Source organism: Sinocyclocheilus rhinocerous, unplaced genomic scaffold (genome assembly GCF_001515625.1).
Source record: "Sinocyclocheilus rhinocerous isolate Xijiao unplaced genomic scaffold, SAMN03320098_v1.1 scaffold3497, whole genome shotgun sequence".
NCBI lineage: Eukaryota > Metazoa > Chordata > Actinopteri > Cypriniformes > Cyprinidae > Sinocyclocheilus > Sinocyclocheilus rhinocerous.
The window spans coordinates 120,082-128,728 of NW_015654134.1; positions in this window are offsets into that span (position 1 = coordinate 120,082).

The following is an 8,647-nucleotide window of genomic DNA, read 5'->3' on the forward strand; positions in this document are numbered from 1 at the left end:
ACCCATCTCACATGAAATTGAACTATGTCAAACATATTCTACCTGCCTTCCTGATATAAATTACTATACATTTGATATGGTAATTAATACTGAGACACTAATTTGGGCAAAGAGCACTAATGACTTGTTTAAGACTTGAATCTTAAAGTTGAGGACTTGCAACTCGACTTGGACTTGCCTGTCTTGACTTGGGACTTGTCTGTCTTGACTCGTGACTTGACTCGAGACTTGAATGCAAAGACTCGAGACTTACTTGTGACTTGCAAAACAATGACTTGGTCCCACCTCTGCTATTTAGGATGGATAGTATGGACATTGAGACGCAGGGTTATGCTGCGTTCAAGTCCTCCTGGGACGTTCGTACTTACGAGTTGACAAGTCGTAATTACGACGTCAGGTGCGTTCAAGTCAGTTTAGTCGGCACAAGATGGCGGTGTACCTTCTTTTAATAAATTACAAGAAAATACAACAGGGTCTGCATTTTTTTACTTGGATTTCATTAACTAGCTGCGTAACAAGAACATGACCAATTTAAGTTTATAGGAAAACTAAACTATCAATTTAAACAAAAATTTACCGTCAGCTACAGACGTTGCATCCATCGATTCCGCCATGTTTCTCATTGACACGCCCCCAACTCGGAAACTCGGGGCTTAAAGAAAATTTTGAGTTTCCCACTCGTAATAATGACTTTGTGGTGGCGTTCATGTTTGTTCAACTCGTAAATACGATCTATCCGACATGACTTGAACGCACCATTAGTTTCCTGCCAGTCATCAGTCGTCATGGACACTCATCTAGTCATCACACCTGTTCATTATCATCTCGTTATCACTGTGTATTTCAGTCACTCATTTGTTCGGTCTTGTTTAGTGTGTGTTGCTCTGCCTGTCTGCCTATTATTTGGATTATTCTTATTAAACTTTGCGTTAGAACGCTACTCCTAGTCTTCTTCTATCTTCCCCTCAACTATACCCATGACATTATGTCTCTTATGCTCACCAAAGCTGCATTTATTTGAAACAAAAATAAAACAAAAAGAGGAAAACAGTAATATTGTGAACTGTTTTTTACAATTGTTACAATCTGTTAATACTGTATATTTTCAAATGTTTTTTTTTTTTCTATGATGGCAAAGCTGAACTTTCAGCACTTATTACTCTAGTCTTCAGTTTCACATGATCCTGCAGAAATAATTCTAATATGCTGATATGGTGCTCAAGAAAATGTTGTTGAAAACAGCGCTGCGTAGTATTTTTGTAGAAACCATGATAGTTTTTTTTTTTTTTTTTTTCAGAATTCTTTAATTATGGAGCTCCTAAAGTAACAAGGTTATGGTACATAAAATGAGATGGGAGGATAAATTATATTTTAATTAATTTTCTTTCTCTTGCAAAAATTTTGTGTTCCCCCGATACACTTTGCATTCACTCACAAAACTTTTGTGATATAAATGATATGAGATGGGAGGAAAAACCATGCAAACACAAAGTTTCTCCGGGGAATGCAATACTTTTGCAAGAAAATGCAAAAGCATCCCCCCGCACCCCAACCTTTTTTTTTTTTTTTTTTTTCAAAACCATATCCCTCTTATGTCGTACAGTGAGAGCGGTTCAAAGACGGCTGTTGTCACTTACGACTAAAGATAGCCTACCGTCATTTTCTGACAGTGTCAGAAATTCAGCATGAACATCGCACAGTGTATTTGCTGCTACGACCCACGTTTACTGACCAGCCGTTATATTATTATATAATATAATAATATATATTATACACACACACATAAACACACACACACAAAGAAAAACAAGTAGATAGAATAGAAAAAATAGAATAGAAAAATGTAAATATATATTTTTTTTAATAAAAAAAGAAGATAAATGTAGATAAAGTACAATTAAAATAGAATATAAAGTGCTAGAGTTAGAGGGTCAAATAAAGCATTAATGCCTTGAATTTAATGCGAGCAGCTACTGGTAGCCAGTGCAAATTGATGAACAGAGGTGTGACATGCTTTTTTTTTGGCTCATCAAAGATTATTCTTGCAGCAGCATTTGGATTAATTGTAGAGGTTTGATAGAAGTGGCTGGAAGACCTGCCAAGAGAGCATTGCAATAATCATGTTTCAGAGTGACAGAACCTGTTTTGACTTGATCAGTTTTGATCAATTTATTGTGTCCCTGATTAAAAGCTTTAATTTCTTGGAGAAAAAAAAAAAAACTGACCCCACAGTTGTAACAGTATGTAAGCGACACAATAAGGTACTACATTACCAGCATAGTGTTATGCATTATAACAAGAAAACTGCATTATCATTGAAGCTCAATGAACAGACAAAGCAGTTAATTTACAAGTCATTCGAAGCTAAAGAGTGCTGACAAATAGCCAGAGCATAGACGACCTCTGAACTGAAAACATTTCATTAAATATTTGATCTTTCTGGCTCTTGATTTTCTTATCATATTATGTATTATTTAGACATGAAAAATATTCACCCCTGGGAGAGGTTAGACTCTTAGTGACCTAGCTTTATCAGTATTCCATCATAACGGTCTTCACAGAGAGTGTGGTTGGGCTAAAATTACTTAATGGAAATAAATCATCATCTTCTGTAAACGTTGGAAATCATTCTGCAATATATATTTCATAGTCTTTTAAACCGTCAGCCTGCTATATCTTTCCTCACTTGAACTCCGTCTGGTCCAAATCACGGATAAAAAACACTTTATTCCATGATAAAATATGTAACTGTTGGCCACACTTATTCTGTACTAGCTGTTTTTCACCTGCATTATAATCATTTGAGAGACAGTGACACTCTTTCTGAATTTACTCATTAAAATTTTACTCTTATGTAACATACAGCAGTTGTCAGGATAAACTGTTCTCGTATGTTTTCAGAAATGTTCTGTTGTTTTCATTATGCTCTATTTCTTAGTATCAATCAATATATCAGCCTCAGAGTTGCAGCTGTTTTCAGTGGTCAGCAGCAGTTATTTTCTTTCTTTTCATTTTATTTTTTTGTGATTTCTTTTTTGGCCTCTCATGATAAAGCAAGCAAGCTGCAGATGGAGAAGGGTGACTTGAGCAGGTTATGGAGCAGTTGGACTGCGGAGCAGGTGCTGTGTGAACTATGCTTCCCACAGATGAGCATGGATCTTTGTCTCCATCTCCCCTGACAAAAAGATGGTCCAAGCCACATTTGTGAGACCATACTGGTGTGCTGCTAGACTAGTGTGTATCGAGAACACAAACAAACACACACACACACACACACACACATCATCATCATCATCATCCTCTGAGCTGTCTATGGAGATATCATTTAAGGTATGCTTCAAAATGAAATTTCTTTCAAAGTATCACATAAGTTGAATAGTGAATGAATAATATATAGGATATCCTGTATATGGTACTACGGGGGCTTATTTTTTTAGAATGAGCAATAAGCTTTACCTGTTATTTTATATAATTTATCTGCTCTTATTTGGGAGATATCTGCACTGATTTAAACAGAAACTTTGATACCATTATGCAACCAACAGAAATATTCTATAAATTATAAAATTAGCCACATTCCAGTATAGAGAAATACTGATGCCTTCTCTGATCTCTGTTCATTTAAATGTTGGAGTGGTGTAAAGGCGTTTTGACTCTTCTGTTCAAAAATTTAGGGTCATTAGTATTTGCTTTTTTTCATTAGTATTTCGCTCACAAAGGCAGCATTTATTTCAGGGTTGTCCAATCCTGCTCCTGGAGAGCTACTTTCCCTCTAGAGTTTAGCTCCAACCTGCTCCAACTCACTTGTCTGAAAGTTTCTAGTGAGTCTGAAGACCTTAGTTGGCTGGTTCAGGTGCGTTTAATTTGGGTTAAAGCTAAACTCTGCTGGATAGTAGCCCTCCAGGAACAGGTCTGGACACCCCTGATTTATTTGATCAAAAATAGAGTAAAAACAGTAATATTATGACATATTACTACAATTTAAAATAACTTACTATTTTACTACATTTTAAAATGTAATTTATTTCTGTGATGGCAAAGCTGAATTTTCAGCAGCCACTGCTCCAGTCTTCAGTGTCACATGATCCTTCAGAAATCATTCTAATATGCTTATTTGGTGTTCAAAAATATGTCTTATTATATTCAATAATGAAAATGTTGATTTTTTTTTTTTTTGGATACTGTGATATATTTTTTCAAGATTCTTATAAAGTTTAAAAGAATGTCTAGGTTATTAATGTTCACGGTTGTGGCATGAGGGACGTAACCTCTCCGTTCCTCCCTTCAGGGAACAAGGGTTACATACGTAACTGAGACGTTCCCCATCAGTCAGTCACATTAGCTGTTACGTTGGCACTGACGTTAGGAGTCCATATGGAAAGTGCCAAATCCAGAAGACAAAGATTGAAGGTGCAGATGTCGACAAGCAAACTTGTCAGGACAGATGCACCTCAATCTGTAACCTACCCAAGACCCTATAAGCCAGATCACTTATCAAATAAATGGACTTACCAGGGAAGTAAGGGTTGTTCCGACATTCTCACAATTCTAGATTTAAACAAACGTTGGGATGCGGAGACACATCCACATAGGAATCTGAACAGTACGACTGGGATGGGACACAGCAACACAAGGGCTGGATCTGCCTCCTCCAAGGACAGCGCTTGCAAGTTCACAACCTGGTCCCGAAAGGGAGTGGTGGAAACTTTGGGCATATAACCGGGCCGGGGTCTCAAGATAAAGTGAAAATCAACCAGCCCAAACTCAAGGCACGATTTGTTGATCGAAAATGCCTGCAGGTCCCCAACCCTCTTGATGGATGTGAGCGCTACCAGGAGCACTGTCTTAAGTGACAAGCTCAACTGAGTCAAGAGGCTCAAAGGGGGATCCCCATATTCCCGTCAGGACCACAGAGAGATCCCACGAATGAATGAGGCGTAATCTGGGAGGATTTAATCTCCTCGCACCTCCCAGGAACCTGACGATCAGGTTGTGCTTCCCCAAGGATCTACCATCCACTGCATCGTGATGCTCCGCAATGGCGGTGACATACAATTTCAAAGTGGATAGCCTCTGCTCCAACTTTTCTTGCAGGATGGAAAGCACAATGCTGACCGGGAATCTCTATGGGTCCTCCAACAAGAGGAACACCAGTCATCAGACAGACCCTACTTCAGAGCATAGTATCTATCACAGCCTGCAAGAGGCCAGAGAGATATACCACCAGAAGCTAAACGTGCAGGTTCCACAGACAGGGACGTGGGTGCCAAATAGTGCCCAGCCCCTGAGAAAAGGGGTCCCTCTGGACCATCTGGGGATCGAGTCTCCATTCTCCCGGAAGGGTAAGCTGTCGTGAGAGTGCATCGGCTACACTATTGAGCTCCCCCAGAACATGAATGGCACACAGCGATTTGAGCTGCGTCGAGGGTAGTGAGGAGGGAAGAGCTCAACCGTGACTGGGAGGTGTGGGGGCCTTCCACGTTTTGGTGAGCTCTTCATGAACCTCCAGGAAGAAAGGCACTGGGCAGAGCATGGCTGAGATTCACATTCGGAGCCCAGATACCAATCATCCAGCCTCAAGCGTTCAGGGGATGGTGGCGAGTTCACCTCCAGCCTGATACTCTTGGCGGCCTGAAGGAGCATGGCCGGCAACTCTGCTTCTGACTCCGACTGTGCAGCCGCCAAAGCAAGGAGCTTCTCAGCAGAGTCTTCAGCACCAGAAGACGATAGCCCCTCCTCTGATGCTAACCAGGGGTGAACACACTAATGAATGCTCTCTCTGACGCAGCCAAGAATCTCCTGTATGCGCTGTTATACGAATGCGCTGTCTGACGCAGCCGAGAATCTCCTGTATGCGCTGTTATACGAATGCGCTGTCTGACGCAGCCGAGAATCTCCTGTATGCGTTGTTATACGAATGCGCTGTCTGACGCAGCCGAGAATCTCCTCTACTCCCAATAAAAATTGTTTGTAAATATCAATATAAATGTCTTTACTGTCACTTTTGATCAATTTAATGCATCAATTTAATTGCTGAATAAAATTATTAATTTAAATAAACAAATAAATCAATCAATCTTGCTGACCCCAAACTTTAACAGTAGTGTATGTGCTACAGCTGCTATGGTGTTTTGGGTGGTTGATAAATTAAACTACTTTTATAAAGTGGTTAAATACTTTATACAAGCTAATAAAATGAACAATGTATGAGAAATAGTAATGAGATGCTTCTCTATATTAAGCATGGAAATTACCTAACATAGCATGACCAATTACAGCATTTCTAATATGGTAGATTATTTTTACAGTAGGTTACTACAAAAATCTGCAGGGATACCGCTCACCTCCCACTTGTTTTTTTTTGTTTTTTCCCTTCATAAATACATCTAGGGAGCCTACATTTTTTTATTTTAATAGTTCTGTGGCACTGTGATTTCAGAAGCCTGAAGCCAGCATTTTCTATCCTTGAGTGCAACTGAGTACAGAGAACTGCACTCATGACAGAGACTGTGGTGCCTCATAAAGGACACGATGTCAAGACTCATCAGCCTACACGGGTTGAATGATAGACCAGAGAAACTAAATATTGTCCAGATACACACTGGTTCATAAAGCAGTAAAAGTCAGGACCATAAAAAACTAAAGCTACCACAAACAGGCTGTTGAAATATTGCAAATCGTCCCATCTATTTCAGTGTATGAACATGTTAAGGATCTTCTTGTGTGTGAATAAAAAATAAATAAAAAATCTCACATCTTACAGTTGTTCTTTGGAATTTAACATTTTCCAGAAACATTCAACAGTGTGTTATCATTAGCGTGACTTAAAAAATAATCCACTCATTTGTGAAGCGTCTTAGCCAAAGTCCAAAGACACTGACCAGCTAAATTCATCTAAATGAATAAACCGATTACTTACACTTTCTTAAAAGGAGTATTGAGAACACAGTGATTTCATTACATGTAATTCAATTGAGGCTAAATGATTTGTGTAGAAAAATAATCTAGGTTAAGGCATTTTTATATTTTGGAAATATACTACAAGTTTTTAATTTACAAACTCTCCTACAGAAACCATTTTCTCAAATTCTACACCAGGGAGTGGATGAAAGAGAAAATAAATATAAATACACAACCAAGAGAAGAGGCTCATACCATTCTGACACAGTCTCAGTATTTCTCAACATCGGGATTTACCGCACAAGTCGAGATCTGCGTGCTCTGCCAGAATACAGTGGAAACACAATGTGGTGGGTGAACACCCTCTGAAGAGGCAGAGGAATGCGAGTCTTGGTTAAGGATAAATATGTGAATAAATAAATCGACAGAGTACTTTATAGGGTCTATGTGGAGGTTTTGGTCACTTCAGAGTAACCATAATGACAGGCGTCAGTAGTATTTCTGGAAAACATCTTAAACTGTGAAAATGAACAACAACAAGCTAATATAAGTGTCTTTAGTTCTTCACATTATTTTGTCTTCTTCCAGCCCGCAGTCTAGATTCCAATCGAATTTCAACACTCCTGTTTTCTGTGTAACAAACATTGCATGCGAACTGTGAAAAGTGAAATGCACTCAGGCAGGAATATTTGTGAGTCTAACTGGAAAAGGAAGGTGGTAAATCCATCCAAAGCCATGCAAGTCTTTGTATTGACACAGGAGTACTAAGAAGAGCTACAGAGCGGAATTCCCTTAGAAGATTATTCTGGATAAGCTGGTGTGCTTTGGACTGTGAGTTTGGCAGTATGTAGCTAGGCAGAGCAAGAAATATATTGAAAAATACTTTTTACCAGATTGTCTTTTTTTCCCCTTCTTACTAATCTGCAGTCTGAAGCTGCCAGTGGGCATAGGTTTTGTATATTCAGCACCTGATTCGCTGGAGTAAGAGGAGTGGATAGGGACAGAGAAACAAACAGGGTTGCTGAATGGATCTGGCATTCCGTTTCGTTTGTGGGAGTGAGCTGTCAAGACACAACCGTCCTAAGGGGGGAGCCACAAAGAACAGACACATATTTCTTTTTTTTCATTCTCCCTCCATCTCTCTCCCTCCCTCGCTCTCTCTGTCTAGATGAAGGGACAACAGGAAAACTGGCTTTTCTGTGTGACTCCATATGGTTTTTACAGGTTGAGTTTGGCTACCTGCCACTCCATCTTATTAAAATCAATCACTGAAAAAACTGTCAAAATGTTGGTCTCAGTGGAAGAAAGGTTAAATGTACAGTATACTACAGTGTACTTTTTTTTTTTTTTTGCTTTCGAACATGGCATCCAAGGGCTTACCAAGGATGCATTTATTTGATAAAAAATACAGTACAAAGAGTAATATTGTTATTACTGCTAATTACAAATTAAAATAACTTTTAATTTAATTTTAATTTTAAAATAATTTTTTGATGAACAGAAAGTTCAAAAGAACAGCATTTATTTGATATAGAAATCTTTAGAAGACACAGGAGTACTAAGAAGAGCTACAGAGCGGAATTCCCTTAGAAGATTATTCTGGATAAGCTGGTGTGCTTTGGACTGTGAGTTTGGCAGTATGTAGCTAGGCAGAGCAAGAAATATATTGAAAAATACTTTTTACCAGATTGTCTTTTTTTCCCCTTCTTACTAATCTGCAGTCTGAAGCTGCCAGTGGGCATAGGTT